The following is a 23543-nucleotide window of genomic DNA, read 5'->3' as shown; positions in this document are numbered from 1 at the left end:
AAATCGATTCCTGTAAAATTTGCTTTTTGTCGCTTACAATATTCTGTCAAAAAACCCATCGATATGTCTGTTATTATAGCTAACTCACTGTAAACGACCGCATTTAGAACGGGGAGCTATCAACCTAATATTATTTTGATTCGTATTAGTAAATAGCGCATTCGATTTACACATCGTAAAATTAGTATATCATGTTACATTTAAAAGTAACTCTACCCAATTTCTTGTCAGAGTATGGTAAGTAATATTATTATATTCGAGACACCTATTTCTACAAGCCAACAACGATCGGTTGATAGAATATTCCGGTTAAAGGAATATTCTTATTTGGCACGAAGGCTATACCAATAAGCGGGTTCGACTGTATATTAATTATAATTATAATAATTAAATTTCTTGGCTGGTTCAATTTTGTAAATTCAGTGACCTTTTGTTTAGATTTACAGGACTTTATTTCAATCCAAAACGAGTAATGCAGATTTTATCGAATTAAAATCACATTGAACCATTAGTATGCTTTTAGTGATTACCCGGTCTATGTTTCCTGTTCAAATAACTAAACGTTGCGGATAAATTATGTAGTAATGGTTGCTATTAATTAGGCTGTTCATTACGACTTGTATGCATGTAACGATATTAGCTACCAATGACAATTTCATACTAAAGCTCTATCAATTATTTAAAATATCAGTACCGTCTAATATTCCAATATCCAAGTCTCACTAAAGGGATATTTAATTGACAATTAATATCGATACAAGGTAATTATATATTCATGTTTGATTTCTAATTCGGTTATGTATAGATCGTCTCTAAATGAATAGAATATTACCGTCTATTACATTCTGCATTGTCGAGATGGAATGGAAGTTTCAATAATCATACTGGTTGTTAATACAGCATACAATATTAATTTTGAACAGCAGTTGTATTAGGTATTTGCATAAAGAAATAGCTAAGATACTCGAGAAAGTACAATATGACAAAAACAACTCCCTATAGTTTGTAACGGTCCGTTACGTTAATAAATTAATAAAACGTTTGTGGCAATAAGAATCGCGAATAAGAACTCGTGCTCTCAATTTTTATATTAACTAAGAGGTAGGCAATTCATATTACAATTATTTCAAATGGAAATTCTCAGTGGTTCCCAGTGGTAGTTGGCTGTATACCATAGTTTAAAAAAACTTACAATGAAGTAAAAATTTCCTTTTGTGGAATGATATAAAATTTTTATTAAAATTTTAAATTTATCCAAATGGAAATGGGTTCGTAATTTTCAGAAAGGTTTTAATCAGATCATCATTAGTAAAAAACTCACAAACAAGTATAACCAGTTAAAAATAAAAAAAGGGTAACATCTTGACAACATTTTGACAATAACTTCTAGAACAAAAGGGAACAACTATCCAAAAAAAATCAGAGAACTCTAGCAATGAATGCTACACAAACACTAAAAAGAGAGATACAAAATAAAAAATTCAACCATTGATTCCTTTTTAAGTAATTTAACAGCTGACCAGAACACAGATTATTCGTTATGAAAGGCAACAAAAAGATTGAAGAGACCAATTATTCATTATACTCCTATCAAGTTGGAAAACCGCAACTGGGCTAGAAGTAACGAACAGAAAGTAGAACGATTTGCAGATCATTTAGAAAGCACGTTCAAGCCCAACGACAATGATGGTCAAAAACTGAGATGGAAAGAACCATTCCTAACCGAAGAAAGAATAACGTTGACATCATTTACAAAAGTATCAATCGAGATAAAAGAGAATATAAATCCTAAGAAAGCTCCAGGATATGATCTCATAACAAAGGAATTATTAAAAAATTTACCAAGAAAAGCCATAGTTAGGCTGACACACCTAATCAATGCTGCTTTTAGATTGAGATATGTACCCAGACTCTGGAAAGTAGCCGAAGTCATTATGATCGCCAAACCAGGTAAATCTGCTAATTAAGTAACATCCTATCGACCAATATCACTCCTTTCGGTGATGTCACAACTATTTGAAAAATTTCTATTGAAATTATTCATTATCAAATCATCAATTTGGTTTAAGAAATAAACATTGCACTATAGATCAAGTTTACAGAATAACGAATATAATAGAAAAAACATTAGAAGAAAAGACAGTCTGCTCTACAATCTTTTTGGACATGGGACACTCATGTTGATAAAGTCTGGCATGAGAGTTTAAACTATAAACTAAGAACGTTCATAATTTCTATTAGGTTTTGGTACATATGAGGTAAGAAAGCATTCATTGGGATCGACTTCCCAAGCAAACATGCTGCTATTTCTTTTTCGTAATTTAGTATCTAAATAAATTGGGGGAACCTCTCGCTTGTTCTTATGTAATGTGCCAACTAACGTTATACGGTGGTTGTGTACTAAGTCATTAGCCAAAGATACAGATGTAAAGTAATAGTTCATCGTTACATTTCGTCCAGTACCGCTACAATATCTTAAAAGTCTTGTTGCAACCCTATGAGCATCGTTCTTTAGTTCATATGGACCAGTTGGTTGTTTACCTGCATGAGTTTCAACGTTATGTGTATAAAACATTCTGGAGTCTACAGCAGCGTAGATTTTTATGCCATATTTCGCAGGTTTATTTGCAATATACTAGCGAAACTTGCATCTCCCTCTCAAACCCTTAAGCATCTCATCCACTGTTATGTAACTACCCACCGAGTAATGTTGTAAACACTTCCCAACAAAGTTATCCAGAACGTATTGCACAGGCGCCAAATGATCTTCTTGGACTCTTTTTACTCTAGATTCAATATCATCAAACCTAATAGCTTGTACCAAAGAGTGAAAACGGCGTTCTGACGTAGTAGCAGAAAAATATTCTGGGGCCATTTCGTCCGAAATATTTATATGTTGGGCTCTTGTTACACCAGCAAGATATAAAAACCCGACAAATGCACTCATTTCGTCAAAATCTAAAGGACTGTAATGTTTTGCGTTTCTGGTGAGTCTAATATTTTGAAGTTTCTCGTTGGTACAATCTGTAATATATTGAATGATTTCATCCGAGAAAAAAAGTTTCCAACAATCCAATATTGCTTTGGTTTTTTTTGTAACAGCTTTTACACCTGTTATCTGTGTAACAATATTTTGAGGGCTGGTTTTTCCAACTGTGTTTTGATTTTGGTGCACTAACCATTTAGTACCATCTTTATCAGTATATCTTTATTCAGATCTTTCTAAATTTGATTGTGTAGAGACAGGGCCTTGTACATTCTCTTTATCTATTTAGTCACTTGAGAAAGCGGTCTCTGAAACATCTGTGTCCGATTGATCTACTTCATCTTGTTGCATATCATCTTCTATAGCCTCCCAAAGGAACATAACCCATCACAAACAACAACAAAGTCCAAATTTAGCCTAACTCACAAAAAATATTTTAATATAATTCAAAATTCGTAACTACGTAATCAGTACCGCGTTAGATTTTTACTAACATCCCGACACTGACAACTTTCATAGCGCGCTGAACAGATTCTTGTTGATTTCAATCTAAATTAAACATGGGACTGATTAGACAAAACATTAAGTTGGGCATAGCTGGCCGGAGATAAATATACGAGGCGCGAAAGAAAAGCAATACAAAAAAAATTAAACAGGTTAGATAAATTCTAACAGCGGTACTGATCGCGGGATAAATAACCTATATGTGTGCTGTTAATATGAAAAAATATATAACCAGTTTAGTAATACGCAAGCGTAAAATTTAATTAAACCACATAGTAATAACGAAGTTATTACTATGTGGTTTAATAAGAAGTATTCACTTCTGTCGGCACCCCCAAGTGCTAAGTGCCGTTCTTATTTTTTTTAAGTTAATGACTGATTGTACATGGCAATTAATTGGATCTCCCGCAGCATGTGCAAAGCATCTGGCAAAAATATAAGATAAAAATATAAAATATATAAAATTTTTGTAATTAATTTTTAAAATTCACTGCAACAGTGTGAACGATGCGCTATTGAATGTTAAGCTACAAAATCAACGAGAAATTTATCTCTCTCTATCTTATGGCAACGTTGATCTACCATTCCTTTTTACTGATCCTAAGAACACCACGTTGTCATGTCATGTATGACTTTTTCAAAGAATATTATCGTACTTTTAGATGTTTTCTATACATAAATATTGTATTTAAATATAATATTTTACATAAATATGAAAGTCATTAAATATATTTTATTAGATACCTTAATGAATACAAAACGATCATTGTTCTATGATAATTTTATAATTATTAAAGATTTAAATATTAATTTCTAGAATATCTATCACAAACTGGTAACGCTGTCGTCGCTTTGTCTTACTTACTTTCCTAAGAGTCTACTGCCTACAGATGTGATTCTCAATTAGGTGTCTCAGGTGTAACACCTACGGGATAACGCTTAAAAATGAATATTCATTTATAGCAAAGTTGCATGTCTGCAGAAAAGACTTATTTTTGTGTAAATCGGCATATGATTTTAATAAAGGATTTTAAATTAAATTCAACTTCAAGCTACGGACAGACTAAACACCAATAAACACATAAATAAAAGTCACCGCGTGATATTTGAGTCTATCTTAGTCATGTCTGTTGGGCGAACAGGCACGCACTTCGTTTTTCCGCTCCGTCGTCTGTCGAATAAAGAGTTACAGTAGTTCATGTGTTGATAGTGTGAAGCATTTTTTTAAGAACTTATTTATTTATAGCCAATACAAAATGTTCCCTACTTTAATAATAATTGTAAGTATATTAATGTATAATAGCCTAGGATACGATAAAAGTATTTTGGACTGATTTCATTTTGAAACATTTTTTTTAGTTGTTAATGCAGCCCGATGGCCCTTCTTGATAAGTAACCTTCCTCATTAAAAAATAACAAAATATATTTTAGAACAAAACATGGCAAAAATTTTAATCAGAACCTGATAGGAAAAGGTTCAAACTTAAATTTATATACTTGACGATTACAAAAATATTATTTTTTACTTGTCTTTTTGAGCCTTAAAAATCGTCATTTTTCGTTTTTTTATTTTAGTATTAAATTGTTTATAACTCGAAAACGATTAACATAAGATAGAAAGGATTAAAAATATCAAAATGATTTTTATGTTTCGAATGATCCAAAAATCTAAAATAATATACACCGGGTCGAATTTTTTTTTTACAAAGTTTGTCACATATAAAACAAGGCCATTTTTTATTTATTAATTAATTATAGTCACGACAAAATTATATCGGACACCCGTTCTATTTTATAATTTTTAACATACTAAATTAAGTATCAAATAATTTTTATCCACTAAACAGATCGACGCAGGTCGAGCTTATATTGGATCCTCTACTATAAGAGTAAATTTTGAATATGCACATTGTGTTATTCTAGTTGGAAAAAGTATAATAATTACTAGACTTAGGCAAATATGCAAATAAAAAAGTATAAAATATGCGCATAAATATGCAGTATTTTAAGCAAAAATATGCAGTATATTATGCAAAATATGCATATTTATCTAGAAAATATAAATTGTAATAAAAAATATTTACAATATTTTTTTATTTACAAAAATACTTACAATATTATAAAGACATAACTAGACTTCGGCAAATATGCATATTGCATATTTTGCATATTGTGCATATTTTATGCAAATATTTCATATTTTGGCATATTTGTATAAAAGTTTGCATAAAGTGCATAAAAGTTCAGATTTTTATACTGTATTTGAAAATTTTTAAACATACCAATTTATTTCAATTCTTGTATAAAATTTTGTAGTCATTTTAATCAAGAAATGATCTAAGTACGTAATCTCTACAGGTACAAAACATTTACAATTTCAAAGAAGATCAATTTAAGTAGCCCTCAACATTCCTAGAAAGTCTCGGTCACTGAGGCATTCAATTATTGGATAATCGCTAAGGGTTCGCTCATTTGCATTTTATGATCTAATCCCCAAATCTATCTACAATTTATTGTATCTTAACAGCAGGTAAATGGCTAATAGTTTTGTTCCTAATTTAGGGATTTTCCAAAATCTCCCAGTTTATTGAATTAGGTACCTAAACATTTCTAATTTGATGCTCAGATTTGTAAATCATTTTTGTTTTGATATTCAAAGCGTAAACACTCGTTGTGCGTAACAAAAAGGAAGATTGTGATTTTATAATGCCTAAAACAACCAGTGCTTCAACTTGGATTAAACCTTATAAAGAGCTGTCTATGGATATGGGAAAAATCTACTGTTCAGTCTGTGGCAAAATTGTAAGTATCTAATATTTTCTATTAAATATCTAATATTTCATACATACAGGGTGTTTCCAAATGACACTTACAACGTTTGACTGTAGATACTTCACGAAAAATTGAACAAAACGATATAGTTAATGAGGGGTCAAACTTATTTACTTTTCGAGATACAGGGTGTTAAAATTAAAAAAAATTAAATTCTTTTAGTTAATAACAACAATAACTTTAAAACCAATAAACGTATTTACTTGAAATTTAGTACTCGTAGGTTGTTTTTAAATGAAAAATAGCTTCCTTTAGTGAGAAAAAATTGTCCATGGTACAATACAATGGTGTGTATTTAGAAAAATTTTTCACCTTTACTTTTTTTTATGAAGTCAGCTATTCTAAAACACAATTATTTTTATTGTAATTGAATTAACAAAAAAAAAACTTTTGTTGAATTTTAAAATAAGTTATATGATGTACTAATGGTTAGTAACAAAAACTAATTTGTGGATTAATACTGCATTTAAAACACTTAGCGAGTGTTTTTTTTCCAAACCAGTTATTTGATTAACCAAAAACACCTTGTATATTTTTATATTTTAAAGGTTGGGTTAAAATAAAGGTTTTTATTTTTATTTATAGATAGCATGTGAGAAGAAATTTCAGATAGACCAACATGTGAGAACTGCTTCACACATTGCAAAAAAAGGAAAAATAGGAGGAAAACATCAAACTTCAATGGCTAAATGTTTCCAATCTACTTCAAAAAAATTAGATGAGCAAGAAACTTTTAATGAAGACTTGTGTCGCGCATTAGTGTCTGTAAACATACCGCTTTCAAAATTAGCAAATGTAAATTTTAGTTCGTTTCTAAAAAAATATTGCAAACTTAATGTTCCAAGTGATCGGTCTCTAAGAAGAAATAATGTGAACGGGCTATACTCGTCGGTGTTAATTAATATTAAGGAAGAAATTGCAGATAATTATTTTTACATATCTGTAGACGAAACCACTGATTCCTCAGGAAAGTATATTGCTCATTTATTGATTGGTGTTCTTAAAGAAGATACCTTACCAAAATCTCATCTTATTTCATGCCAGCAACTTGAGACAACAAATGCTTTAACAATTTCGCGTTTTATACAAGAAACATTAGCAACTTTTTTTCTTCCGACAACTATTCCTTCTAATAAATTACTGCTTATTTTATCGGATCCTTATATGGTGAAAGCAGGACAAAATTTAAAAATATTTTTCCCAGATTTAATACATGTTACTTGTGTAGCGCATGGATTAAACAGAGTTGCAGAGAAAATACGAAAAAAGTTTCCTCTTGTAAATACCATGATATCCAGTGTCAAAAAAGTATTTCTTAAATCTCCTATAAGAATTCAACTTTATAAAGAAATGCTACCTAACATTCCTCTTCCACCACAACCTATTTTAACGCGATGGGGAACATGGTTAGAAGCAGCTAATTTTTATGCAGATCATTTTGTTAAAATAAAGAACATAATTGATACGTTAACAGATGAAAGTTCCCAATCTCTTTTGGATTCTAAACAAACTTTTCAGAGTAACTTGCTTCAACAAGAACTTTCATTTATAAAATCAAATTTTAGTTTTGTTCAAAAAACAATTACTCAGTTAGAATCACCAAAACTGTCATTGTTCGAAAGTACAGCATTAATAAAAGAATTTGCGTCATGTTGTCGGAACGTTAAAGGTAATATTGGAAAAGATATTTTAAAAAAATTTAAAGCTACTATGGAAAAAAATAAAGGTTACCATATTCTTTCTGAAGTAGTCAGTGTTCTAGCTGGAAATATTTCGGAAACAATTAATTTAGAACCAAATGTTTTGGTTAGTTTGAAAAATGCTCCCGTTACATCAGTTGATGTTGAACGAAGTTTTTCCATATATAAATATATGTACTCAGACAGAAGCCACAAGTTTTTGTTAGAAAATTTTGAACACCACTTGGTCATTTATTGTTACCATAATTCTAAATAAGTTTATTCATACTTAAAAATGATGTAGTTACTTAAAATAAATGTAAATCTTAATGAGTAGCAGGAAATATTTAGTTATGTACACTTTTTTTTTAAATAAAATTGTTACTATTTTACGATTTTTTTATTTATTTGTATGCATATTTTGTAAAATATTTGCATATTTTCGGGTAAACACGTGCATATTTATGCGCATATTTTCTACATTTTTATTTGCATATTTGCCGAAGTCTATACATAACATATACAATTATTTTAACATATAAATATTATTTTGAGTTGTGGTAACAATAGATTATCAAAAATGATGTTAAAAATTTTCTAATAACAACTTATGGCTTTTATCTAAATACATATACACATATGTCCAAAAGTTTGGAATATTGGAATATTTCATCTTTTTATTGATTTTTATATATAAACTCTTCTAAATAGTTAAACATCATTTTGTTTCAATTCTCAACACTACTCAATAAATCTCAAAACCAGATAAACGATATGCGAAAAAAATATTTATTTTCTTGGAGTGAAAAACTTACAATGTACAACTTACATTTAAAAATAAATTAGTATAGAAAAAAATAATTTTTAATAAAACTAATAATAAGTGTTTTCTCCATTGGCCTGTATGCAAGCCTGTTGGCGATTTGGCATGCTGCCGATTAACTGGTTGAGCTGTGCTTGAGGAATTCTCTCCCATTCTTTACGAGCAGCATCTTTAAGTTCTCGAAGTGTAATAGGGGGATTGTTTCGCTTCTTGATGCGTGTTTTGAGAATGTCCCAAGCATGTTCAATAATGTTCATGTTGAGGGAATTCGAGGGCCACTGTAATGTAGATATTCCTTCTTCTTCAAGAAAATTTTATACTGCTGATGTTCGATGAGAAGAAGCGTTGTCATGCATAAACACAAATTCATCACCTACTGCCCCTCGGAATAGACGTACGACAGGATTTAAAACTTCCTTGATGTATACAGCACCAGTGACTCTTCTCTCCAGAACTAGCATTGACGTCCGTGTACCACTCATAATACCACCCCAAACCATAATACGGCCACCTTCAAATGGGACACGCGGTTTAGCTGTTTCTAGTGGGGCTTGTCGTCCTGGGGCCCTCCAAACCAGTGTTCTTCGCGAATCAGATACCAAGTCAATTTTTGACTCATCAGAGAACATCACGTTATTCGAGTTAGGATCATGATGCACCATTTCTATAGCAAATTGCACCATACGATTTTATGTTGGTAGGTTGGTTTAGGAATACGTAGCGGTCTTCTACGATACAAATTTACCGCATTTAGTCGGCGTGTTATTGTTTGCAGTGAAATATTCAGTCCTTGAAGCCTAGAAATTTCTCTCGATATACCACTTGTAGATTCCAGACGATTACTACGAGCTATAAATGTTATTTGCCGGTCTTGTGCTGCTGTTGTACATCGATTTCTACTACTTCTGGGACGTTGACGTCATTTGTATCTTGGAATTTTTTTTTAATTTTCGATACAGCACTCTGAGTAACATCAGCAATATTCGCGATATAACTTTGACTAAAGTCCTGTTGTAACAAAGCAATTACTCTGGATATGTCAAAATGAGATATCACGTTTTTAGGCATTTTTAAACGGCTCAATTCAAATTTAAACAAAGACTGAAATAATGTGTAAATACGCTAATCAGTTGAATGTCACCAAAATCATACAAAAACGATTCAAATTTTTAATCATTTTCATTTTATAACCGTCTAGAATGAATATCAACAACAGTTTTAAAACCACCATAGGCGTAGATATATTATTTGTACGTATTCCAAACTTTTGGACATGTGTGTATTTGTAAATAGAAAAACTTCTTTCGACATAAACTGATGTAACTGGGGCATTTTTTAAATTACAATAATAGATGGTTCTAAATTAAGTGGTTCGGAAAATGTCCCAGCTAGTACTTGAACCACTTCAGAAAGAACCTGGTAACCACTATTTTTTTTCATGGTTATTTTAAATTTTTTTAAAATTTCCTTTCCAATAGTACCTTTTACGTTTTGACACAATGACTCAACGTCTTTTATTAAAACTGTACTCTCTAACAATGATAATTTGGAGGATTCTAATTGAGTTATTGTTATTTGAGTTCTGGATAAAACTATAATTTGATTTTATGAATGACAGTTGCTGTTGGAGGATGTTGTTTTGGAAGGCTTGCTTAGCTTTCAATAAAGATTGGCAACTATCATCCTTTAAAAGGTTTATTATTTTTTTTTTAAATCAACAACATGAACAGCATAGAAATTAGCTGCTTCCAACTATGTTCCCCAACGTGTTAAAATGGGTTGAGGTGGTAGTGGAACAGCAGAAAGCATATCTCTGTGACATTGTATTCTTACAGGTGATTTCAGAAATACCTTTTAATGCTCGCTATTAAACTGTTAACTAGTGGAAATTTTTTTCTTACTTCCTGCGCAACTCTGTTTATTCCATGCGCTAAACAAATGACATATATTAAGTTTGAATAAAATATTTTTAAATTTTGTCCGGCTTTCACCATGTATGGTGCGGCATCAGATAAAATATGCAATAATTTATCATTAGGCACAGCAGCAGGCAGAAAAAGTTTGCTAATGCTTCTTATAGAAACCGTGATATTGTTAGAGCGTTGGTTTTTTCCACTTGCTTAGAGGAATTTAAATACGATTTTGGAAAGGTTTGATCGCCAATTAGTACACCAGTACACCAGTACAAAAGTACACCAATTAATAAGTGCACAATGTATCTTACTGACGACTCAGTGGTCTTGTCCACACATATTATGCAAAAGTAATTATTACCTATTTCGGCTTTAATGTTGTGGATAACTGAGGAGTATAACAAACTGACATTATTTCTCTTTAGAGTTTATTTACTGGGAGTATTTTGTATGCAATATTTTTTTAAAAAAGAACTAAAATTTTGATTAGATAATTTTAAAACGGTATATTAGAAGATACTAATGCACGATACAAGTCTTCGTTAAAATTTTCTTGTTCGGTTTGTTTTTTGGAACTTGACTGAAAGCACTTGGACACTGAAGGTTGATATTTTTCACCGGATGTGGTTTTTACTTTTTTAGCTAAATGTTTTGCGGTTCTGACATGCTGATCTATTTGAAATTTTTTTTCAGATGAAATCTAAAAACGAATATATATATTCTATAGTTGTACCGATTTTTAAAATCTAAGATTGTAGCAATAAACTAAAAATGAACCGTTTTTGCATAACAATTAAAATATTTAAAGTAAATCAAATGAAAATCGGTGTAGTAATCTTGAAAATATCAAGATTTAACTGTGCAAGAAGAAAGAAACCCCAAATATTTACAAGAGGCTCATGGTCTTTTCTGTTTACATTTAAAGAAAAAACACTGTGAGCATAAATTAAAAGCACTTAATTAATTAAGTCCAATATACAAAAACATATCATGTTTTTGTTTATAGTCAAATTAAAGTAAACTGTGCTACTGTTAAAAAAAAAATTTTAGCGACCTTTCAGTAGACTATTGAATGATTTGAATTTTAAATAGGTATCCTATTTTTCATCGCAAGGAGTTTAAAAAATGATTGAAAAAGGAAAAAATACATCGATTTGTTGCGAACTAGCATTGTGTCGGTAATTTTCTTAAACATAAACTCCAATTTTAAAATCTTTGTTTGTACCACCGTATAATTTTTTAAAATAAACTAAAAAATAATACGTATGTAGTTACGGTTTTTTCACAACATGAGCAATAAACTTTATCCATATCCATAGATAGCTCTTTATAAGGTTTTATCCAAGTTGAAATATTGCTTCTTTTCGGCATTTTCAAAGCACAATAATTATTCACAATTGGAAATACACGTTGTTTACGCCTCCAATTTTACAACAAAAGTAAAACCAAGTGAAACTGACCGTCAAAATAAAAATTTTTACCTAGAGACATAAACTGGCAAACACAAACCCTTAATTCCAGGACAAAACGTGAGCCGCTGTCTTTTATTAGTTTCTTACCAAGAATTTGAATACCAAGTGATTCTAAAACAAAATTAAATATTGGCATTTTTATGCTATCTGTAAGCTTGAATAGAAAAATATATATTTAACACCAAATTTTCAAATTATATGCACTTTATGCTAACTTTTATAAAAATATGCAAAATTTGACATTTTTGCATTTTTTTATGCATTATATGCAAAATATGCAATTTGCATATCGCACCCTCAGTGCAAGACTGCAGTAACTCAAAATTTTATGAAAATGCAGTAATCATGGATATCGATTGTAAACATGCATATCTATCCCCTGTAAAACTTTAGTAACTTTCAAATGCTTAACCGGCTAAATATTACAACAACAACAGTTTAACTATTTTGCGTTTTTGTACATAAGTTCCGTGCAAAACTGTTGTAACTCTAATGTAACAGAGTTACAACAGTTTTGCACGGAACATTGCAATGGTTTCGATAACAAGCAATGAAAAGCACGAAAAAAGTGAGATATTTGTCATATTTGTTATTTTAATATGTATATCTGTGGTGTTTAATATTAATATACAGTGTGTCTACGTAATCCATTAACGGTCGAGACAATAAGCAAAGATTAACGAGACCAATCTATTCATGTAAGTTTTATGTCCTTTGTGTGTCATTATATTTTCCATAAAACGTTTGCGATGTCGTTTGACCATTTATTTATTAGATTGGATTAAAAACACATAAATTAAGACTAATTATTTACAGCCAAAAAGTATTTTTTTATGAAAGGAAAAACAGTTATCTTAAAACTTGTATATTAACAATACTGACAGGTTAAAAATATCTATTCTCAGAAAACTTGTTCTATAAAAACTAAATCCAAAACTATATTAAATCTTCACGTAACCTTCCGGGGCGATTGTCATCATATTATTGTCCCCACGTAATTCCCAACTTTTACTAAGGTAGTGAATTCCAATCCTTCTGTTATTCACTTTACTCAAGGTAGCCTGATTTGCATATTTTTATTATAGTCCTTTTGTTTTGAATTTAAATAAAAATATTTAAAGTTTTACAAATAATGTTTCTACCTTGTTAGGGAAGGATTTGTGGCTATCAGAAACATGTGCAGAATTAAAAATATTAAATTGCCGCTAACAATAAGCCGTTTTATTAGGTATAATACCTATTTATTCTAGGTAGCTATCTGATTTCTTGGACTCTATTAAATGTAAAGTTTATTACCATACTAAACCACGATTGCTGTTGGGGATTATTTTTTCTTTACTTACCCGATGATTTATTGGAATTTATTAAACGTATATACTAAACCCCGGGAATTACTTTCCCTTTATCTACCAGGTAATTTCTGTGAATACTTTAAATGTAATGTTTAGTACTATTCCTATCGTTGTTGGAGATTACTTTCTCTTTAACTACCCTATTAACTCATTAGAAACGAGTGCCTCATTGAATAAGTACGAGTAGGTACATTTTAGTAGTGTAGTTTTTAATATAATCTATTATCAGCCCTTGAAAGTGATAGATGCAGAATTAACGATTTCGAAAATGTCAAAATTTAATAGTTCCAGAACATTGAGGATTTTATCCCTGTGTGCGCAGACAAGTGAGGATAGCAACGACATGCAGAGTAAGTTGAATTTAAATTAATCGTTGTATTATAATCTATCTATCTACTCTTGTTTTCAAATTCAATGGTGAGAATTTCTACGACTAGTGTAAACTGAACGAAATAGGGGCGTTCAAAAAAATACTTCTGATTTAAGCGAAATGATTAAAAGTACATAGACACAATGTATTAGAGAAACAATAATACTAAAGTTTATTTATCAAAATAATTTTATATTCGAAACTGCACGATAACAATATTACTACTTATTTACAGAGATTGTTTCAACTTCTTCTTTTTCTTCTTCTTTCGGTGTAGCCATGTCTACCTGTTTTTTCAATGCGTAATCATTATATTCTATTCTTCTGTTTCTTATTCAATTATTGTTTGTTTTAACTTTAAAATCATTATTATTTTTCACAGGTATGATATAAAGGACAGATATAAAAATTCTGCAATATAGAAAAGATAGTCCGCACATAATTTTCTTTAAGTACAACTATGATGACGAACTATGGAATTCTTTTAATCTAAAAAAATTATCGCGGACTACACATAATATACGAGAAGTGCTACTTAAACCTGCCTACAAAGAACAGCCAAAAATTCAAATGGCCAAAAAGAAAGATTTGGTATACTTATGCCATTCGAGTATGATACCAGAAGCTTACCATAGTTTTTATGAAAAAATTTTGGCCCAAGATGATCAAGAAGAGGACAACAACTAACAGAAAGTGTGTCTACACTTTTACAATTTTTTCCGTGCAAAAGTGTTGTAACTTTAAAATTCCAATACTAAATGTGTAGTGATTAACAATTTTCTCCGTGCTAAAGTGTTGTAACTTTGAAATTCCTAATTTTTTTAGCATTAAGATTATTTTATTTAAATTTTTATTTTTCGTTAATGTAATATAGGCTAAAAAGCATGCAAAATAATAATTAAATGTTAATTTTTCTTCAAACTTGTGTCTTATTTCACCGATATTAGCACGAAAATAAACAAAATCGTCTTTATCTCGAAACTTACTTATTCTGACTTACTGCAGTCTTGCACTGAGGGTGCGATATTTGCCTAAGTCTAATAATTACGTTTATAATAAATGTCTGATACGGAGTCTGCGGATGAACATGGGCAACTGTTACCACTAAGTCTTCCTAGGAAAAGAGCTAAAACGAATCACACATATATATATATATATATATATATATATATATATATATATATATATATATATATATATATATATGAAAGTCAATATTACATTAAAGATTCTTTTGAGATGGTAAATAAATATAATGGCTACATACTACCATCAAATTATGTCCTCGTTAGCCTTGACGTTGTATCCTTATTCAGCAATGTTCATCTAGGAATATGTTTGACATCAATAGAGATTAACTGGGACCGTATTAGAGGTTGTTGTTCCATGTCTTACGACAGATTCATCAGCATCGTCGAATTTCTCTTTAACAACACTTACTTCTCATTTAATGATAAATTCTATCAACAAACTTTCGGTACCCCTATGGGAGCTAAGATTTCTCCTATCATTGCAACTTACGTTATGGATTATGTATTAGACTCAGTCATTCCTTTACTATCCTTTAATATTCCATTTATTAAAAAATATGTTGATGATATCATTTTGGCTATACCCAATGACAAGGTAGATGAACTATTAGATACTTTTAATGGTTATGACCCCTACATCCAGTTCACTATAGAGAGGGAAGATGGTAATTGGTCCGTCCCCTTTCTCGACATAAGGATGATCAGAGAAACCAACAACATCAAAATAGATTGGTATCAAAAACCGACCCATTCTGGTAGATACCTTAACTACAACTCATACCATAACAATTCTACCAAAGTCAACTTAATCAAACAGATGAAAAATAGAGTAACAAAACTATTAGATCCTTCATTTCATACAAAAAACCTACAAATCCTACAGAAAAATTTTTTTATTTCAAACGCTTATCCAACACCATTAGTTAATAAGATTTTGTTTAATACTATCCATGACGAAGATATTTCACCTTCCTTCGCGACTAACAGTGCTGATCCTGATATCTTAAGTGGGAACCCAGTCTCGGATACTCCTATAAACAAATATTTTTCATAACCATATTTCAGAGATATCACTCCGGGGTTAACAAGGATTCTGAAAAGTGTTGAAAATAGCTTTGGCAATAATAATAACAACATTAAACTTAATGTAGCTTGTAGATCAGCCCTAACAATTAATAATCTTTATTCTAAGATAAAAGATAAGACTCCCATAGATAGGCTTAGTAATATTGTCTACAACATTCCATGTCTCTCTTGCAACAATTCCTACATCGGTCAAACATCTCAATTATTAAAATCACGTATTACACTACACAAAAGTGATTCTCGACTTCACCCTGACCGTTTTGCATTAGCCAAACATGTCCATTCCACTGGTCATCTCATGGACTATACTAACACCACAATTCTCCACCGTGAGAACAATAAATCTAAAAGAGAGTTCATTGAAATGTCTTATATTTTCCTTAACGACTTCTCCATTAATGTTAAGAGTGACATCAAGAATCTAAGCGATATATACCACCTGTTACTTAAATCAGATACCAAGAACAATACTATATCACAGATAACTAACTTGACTGATATATCCATTAACAACTAACATACCTTTATAATTAATTTTCATTAACAAAAAATATATAACATTCCCTTGCTTTTCTTAGATACATCTCAATAAGGTGCAATAATACATGAACAATATAATATAATTAAATAAAGAAAATCAAAATAATATTTCCCTTTACTGGGATTTAAATTCATTCGTTTTTTACCAATGAACCTTAACGACATAAAGATTCATACGAACTAATGAAGTTGTCAGCGCTTGCGTTCTGGCTAAAACAGAACCTCACTTTTAACTATCTAAAAATCAAAAATTTAGTTATTGCCGACAATTCAAAGAATTACCTTCTTTTAAATGTAGTTACATTGGGTTTTTCGATTAACCTTGGGTAAGCCTTTACGTGTCAAGTTCAAAGCTACCATACATTTCAAACCTTAAAAAAAAACTTTTTTTGCACATAGTAACAAAAAACACCACTATGTTACTAGCAAAGTTTTTTAATATTCTAACTCTACAATTCTAAGTTACGGTAAAATCAATAATGTTTTAATAGATAATATATGGTAGCTAATTATAATTTATTCTCTTTCAGCCCTGAAGAAGCCAAATTAATTCTCTTTGGCGAAAACGTTCGGCGAAACAATTGATACACATTAGAGTATTTCTTGCAGATTTCCCCAATATTTAAGAGTTTACTATATATATATATATATATATATATATATATATATATATATATATATATATATATTAACATTATTAACATTAATGATGACAGCACTACATAAGATTTTGAAAGGTAATAACGCAAATACGGTAATTTTATTTGGTGCTGACAGCTCTCGATATTTTAAATCATTTTTATATTTAAAAATTGGTGCACTATAATCTGTATATATCAAAGTTTGTCTGTTTTGTATTGTATCTTTAATTTACTAGTCTAGCCCTGAACAAACATGTATTTCCAGCGTGCATTTGTTTATATCGTCCGTAGCTTGAAGTTAAATTGACTTTAGTTAACATGGCCTCGTGAATCATATGATGACACTCATCTCTAACTGACTTAAATACACGTTTTTTGAAAAGGAAATTGTATTGTGTGTTTATGTAGAGGAAAACATATTTGCAACCAGAAGGAACTTTTTTTATAGTACTGTGGCAGTCAACGTGTTAATACTTGAAATAGCTAAGCACAAAAATATAGATTTATTATAATCTAACCAATTTATCGGATTTATTTTACATTTTATTGTATAGTTTGTAAACGTAATATATTATTCTTTATAAGTTATTCTTTATAAGTTTGCATAAACACAGTAGTTCACCGAGTTGGAGACTTTTAAACTGAGAACAATGTGAGCGCAAGAAATCGTCTTCGGGCCACAAATTGCAACCATTAGTATCTCTCTCTCCTTCCAGAACACATTTGCCTCCAATATACGCTGTTATTTCTCCTTGCAAATGGCTGTTCGCTTTAAACAAAGATTAAATAATGATCAATGATAACAATAAACGAAAGCGGGATGTATCCGGCGAACAATTAGTTTTCCGATGTAATTAAAGTTCTATGGAACCTAAATTTATATTAAAGCAAGTGAGTTTGTTCTACAAAATGAATATTTTGATTACAGTTATCAATATCTGACTTTTGTACCTGCTTGTTTGAATTTGGAGGAATTGTAAAAGAGAAAACTAATCAGTTACATTTACGCTCTTATTGCTTTGCTTAATATTAATTTTAGTTTCATCAATTGTATGCGAAAATATTATATTGCAATTAAAAGTAACGGGCTCGGTTTTAGAGCGCTCGACAACAAATACAGATACCCACTTGTGAGTCAAGTGTAACAACTGAGGCCTTAAGCCGATATATTGTGACAATTAACTCACAAAACACATAGAAAAATAGAACTTTATAGAGATTTGAGACTCTTTTAAGGTGGGTTGTAACGCAAAAAGAGGAACCATCATAGTCTGGCCTACGATGATCTATTCTCAGTTGAATTTTGGAATGTGCAATGATTAAAAAAAACAATTCATTACAGACATTACAGACAATTTTTAGTTTGGGCTCCCTCCAAAAGTTCTTCAATTTTGGCCAAACGAAAATCATGTAAATTTTTGTTTGATCAGAATACGCATTGAATAAAAAATGAGAATTTATGAGCATTACTCGAAAAAAGTGGATAAATATTTTTTTGTACCACCGTAAGTTTTTACGCTCACATGAGTTGTAAGCCAAATTTGATCTTTACGATCTATACCCTACATATTTTTATTATATTGTGCAATGGCCTCAAGTTTTTCTTTTTCAATACCTCTTCTGTTCGAAACAGTCTCGAAATTACCAGAATACTCTGTAGCAATAAATGAAATATCCCTTTTATCACGCCACTTTCCCATAAGAACACCAGAATTGTTATTACACTTTAGAATTATCTCACCTGTCTTGAGTTTAGAACTTACAACTTTATGAGAATTTCCTTTACGATTCAGTCGTAATGTTCCTGTGCAATAAGTCTTCCGTTCGAAAAGGGTAACCGAAAATGTGTAACTATTGTAGAAATTGTCCATGAATAAAGAATGACCTTCATCCAGGTATGTCTTCATTAGTTTAAAAACAACGTCTGAGGTATGCGTCCTTTCACTATACTGAACTGTTCTTCCAGTATACACAGCTATTTTTAGAGTAAGTCCGTTAGGTTCAGCCAGAACATAAAGTTTCACCCCGTACTTATGCCGTTTGCTCTTTATATACTGCCTGAACTGCAGTCGGCCTCTTGTAACAAATATATATTGCTCCACTTTGGGCGCTACTGTAACAAATATATATTGCTCCACTTTGGGCGCTACTATAACAACTATAGTAGGCAGATCCCTTGGGACTATGTCCCTGATGTTATAAGATCTGTAGAGTAGTGTGAAGATAAGTTTGAAACTAAATTAAAATAAGAGTTGAAACTGAATGCAGTTCGGCTAGCTGGGTATGCTTGAGACTGGCCAGTTGATACTCAAGGTAGGGTTAGGCCTATTTGCATGCCCTGAGAAAACAGTAAAGAATAGGAAAGATGTATATTAACTAAGGAAATATAAGAATAACCAAAACGAACTAAGGGTAAGTACTGACAACAGGAATATATGAGAGAAGAATGATTTGGGCGCCAGGGAAGATGTTTACTGGACTCTTAGTCTAACAAACACTTCACCTAGTGACTTTATTGCTGCTGCTAACTATGTTTTCTGTAACTAGATATAACCTTATTAAAAAAAAAGTTGTTTAATAAAACAGATTATTACTTATAACCCAATTTAATAATAATAAAATAGAAAAACCTGTAAACCGTAATGTACAATTTAACTTAAATACCCTATCATACAAAAACCTATTGATCCCTATTTACAATATACTTACACCCTCTAATATGCTAGAAAAGTATGAACTTTTGTTATGAAGTTTTATTCATTAATTAAAACAAAATTTACTGACAACCAACCTATTTATATATTCAAACAATTATTACCCCTCCCTATATTTAACAAAATGTATCAGTTTGACAATTTCTAAGTTGATTCCAATCAGATAACCTGTAGATATATTTCAATTGGTCTGTTCAGAAAGGAACAGATCCAAGATGAATCAGTGACGTTACCAGTAGGGCTGTAAAAATACAAAATGGACCTTTGTGCACAAATGACCTTACAAAGTGTATTAAAATCCACCCCTACCCTGTTATTACTAATACATATATATATTTAAAATATTTAATGACAAAAAAAAATAAGCAAATGATGTTAAGAAAAAATTGAATGTAATATAAATAACGATACGCAAATATGAATTATGAAAATTGACTAGAATTATTTTTAAGTTTTTGTTCGTTCACTCACTAAAGTTCAAACAATATTTAAGTAACTTATTTTTAAGATATTACAAAAAACAGTAAAAAAAAAGAACCTGTCTACTCTCAAGCCGAGAAGGTTCTTCTTCCGGACGCCTTACGCCGCTGGGACTCGTTCGGGTGAAAGCTGTAAGCCCACTGTTCTAGCACCAAACTGAACCGCTACTCCAATATCCAGGAAAAACCAAAAAAAAACTCCAAACTAAACTCAACTGAAAGCTATTACCCCAAATCCAAAATAATTTTTATTGTATTGACTTTATATTCCTTCTTCCTCCAACGACCAACGCAACAATATTTCAACAATTAAACCAAAATCTTCTTTTTCCAAAACTTCTAATATTTAAAAAAAAACGCCTTCTTTAACTTAAATTCACCTCTGAATTTTTTTTTCTGATAACTTGAGCCACGTGGCGTTGGTCGTTGAAGGATCACTCTTCTGACCCGTTCGAAGGTTAGATATAAAGTCAGCTCTTACACTTTTAAAATCGTCGGCTTCCGTCAGTTCCAAGCTAAGCGGAAGCGGCAGGTAAGCAGTTTGACCAATTGATAAACAATTGATAATACGATTACATGTATAGTTGGTTGCATACCTTACAGGCAGAATTAAGTTATTTTAAATTTCTCAGTAACGATAAAGTAATCTTATCGTTACACTCTCCACAAAACCATTGATTCATCAATGCATAAATTTTTGATTAACCTTTTCTAAAAACAAAACAAGCTAATGTCACAAAAATATGAATCTAGCTGTGATATGTCAACATTGAATTTAACAGAGAACAATTAAAATGACAGCATAGCCACACTCTAAGATTTACAATGTTAACTATTAAAACCTTTTACTTTTATTATTTATTATCTAAAGTAAGAAAGCAATTATTATTTTAATATTTATTTAATTTTTTGAGAAAGTTTTAAAACAAAAAAGTTACCTTGGTTTCACAAAAAACAATGCACTAGCACTTCTGGGGTTAAACTGGAATCATACTGGAATTTCTGCTATACATGAACAAAAAGGACAGCTTCAAATGGTCTGGAACATTGATCAGCCGGGGACAAACATAAGTGAGGTAGAAACAAATCAGCGGCACATTTTTACAAAACTGGAAACATTGCACGCAACGTAACACGTACTGCACAATTAACTGCAAAGCCACTAATCTTTCATAAAAAATGAAGAAACACAAGAACAATACAAATTTGACGAACAATTTGGACCCACACTGGATATAAACAAACAAAAACTATAACTCGTAGGTTAACACGGTAGGACAGAGAAACATAAAAAACATTCTTCGTTATATTGATACATAATGAGAGGATTTCAATTTAATACACATACGAGGGGATTTCAAAATATATATCAAGGAAAATTCAAATGCTACAAATTTATATAATCCATCTCAAGGAAATGTATCTCCAATCTGAATTTTTGATAAAATCTAGGCAACGTAAGATTAACAGGAAACGATTTCTTCCCATATAGTTACTGAAGCAAGTAAGATTGAACAATTTGTGTTTCTTCCAGTAATCATTTATTTGATTAATTTTAATTATTCCCATATGTAAAACCAAACCAAAAAATATACACAATTCCCCTATAGTAATTGGTTTTCACTCCGTTATTCTAGATTTCTCTTTTCCAGTAGAACTTAAGAAAATTTCTTCAGCATACCTATTTGTTTCATCAACGACAAGTTAAAAAAATGTGTCATCTGCTAAAAGATTAAAATAATCTATCGGATTACTGCCTAAAGGTTGAACTAATAATACACAATTTTCCGTAAAAATGATATTTTGTTTGATCAGAGGTGGATCATCCCATATATAATTATTTTGATTAGTAAATATCGGTACCGGTACCTCAGCAGCGATGTCAGTATCTTCATAGTTATAATGCTGTGATTTACAATCCAAATCCGTTAAATCTATTAAATCTTCATCGTCGGCGTACTCGCTTACACTCGACTCATAATCATCAAAGCTGTCATTATCAGATTCTTCCAGTATTTGTCGTAATTCTTCATCCGTTAAACGCTTCTTCAATTTTTGAATGCCAAACGGACCAGGATAATTGACAGACGCCATCATCACACACTTTTAATTACTTACAAAACAAGATCCTGACTTTCGAACCGATATGAAATTTAAGACACAATACACCTTCACACAGTGCCGAGGAAGTCTGATAGCTATAATGTAAGTGCGGACTATTTAAAAACATCGTTATCCGCAAACATTTACACCACCCACCTAGGGTGTGGTCGGCACAGGGGGCATATATAGCTGAGCACGTGACAGCGGCGTGACCGGCAGTGAATGAGTTAAGAAAACATAAAGAAAAACAACTGTTTAATAAAAAAGGTTAAATGGAGTATTACAAACGAACATCTACATATAATCTAAAACATTGTTGGTCTCATTTTCTTGTTATTCTGTCAATATATTACACTCCTTATCTCTTTAACAGTATCTCAATGGACTAGGTTAGAGCTGACCTTCATAAGGACACATCTCTAGATAGATGACAGAGCAAGAGATTCTTCACGAGTATATCAGCGGCCCAAAAGATTGACTGGTTAAAGTCCACAATTTCTCCAGGAATAAGCTATAACTCACCAGTAAGCAGATAAAGGTTAGGTTTGATCAGAAATCCACTCTCGTTAGTTTTAATGAAGATGATGCAGTCATGTCTTTCTACCATGCGCTCGGACTGAGGATAAAGCGGTGTCATTCCGGTGGTCTTAATTCGCAATAAAGACATCATGGTTTTGCAAATTTCCGATTTGAAGCTGCAAACTTTCACACAATGTTTCACCCAAACATATATTGCGAATCCAAGCAGAATGAATCAGAAGTCGGACTCCATGTCGGGATACAACATTCTCAAGCTTGGTAGTGTCCTCTTAGTAGCCGTAATGTCTGCTGCAGATTGGATGGTGAATTAGTGTGGGAAATCTTTCGGAGCTTCAGACCAAGAGAGTGGTGTCATCTTTTATCTCGTATCTTAGTTCTAAAGCCGATAAGATGGTCCTATACTTTTTTTCTGTCTTCTTTGGGATGCTTTGGAGGATTTCGACAATCTTACTTCGAAGTGCTAATATGTGAGCGAGAT

The sequence above is a fragment of the Diabrotica undecimpunctata genome, chromosome 9, assembly GCF_040954645.1.
Source record: "Diabrotica undecimpunctata isolate CICGRU chromosome 9, icDiaUnde3, whole genome shotgun sequence".
Lineage (NCBI taxonomy): Eukaryota > Metazoa > Arthropoda > Insecta > Coleoptera > Chrysomelidae > Diabrotica > Diabrotica undecimpunctata.
The sequence above is the reverse complement of the archived record's forward strand: the minus strand, read 5'-3'. Positions refer to the sequence as shown.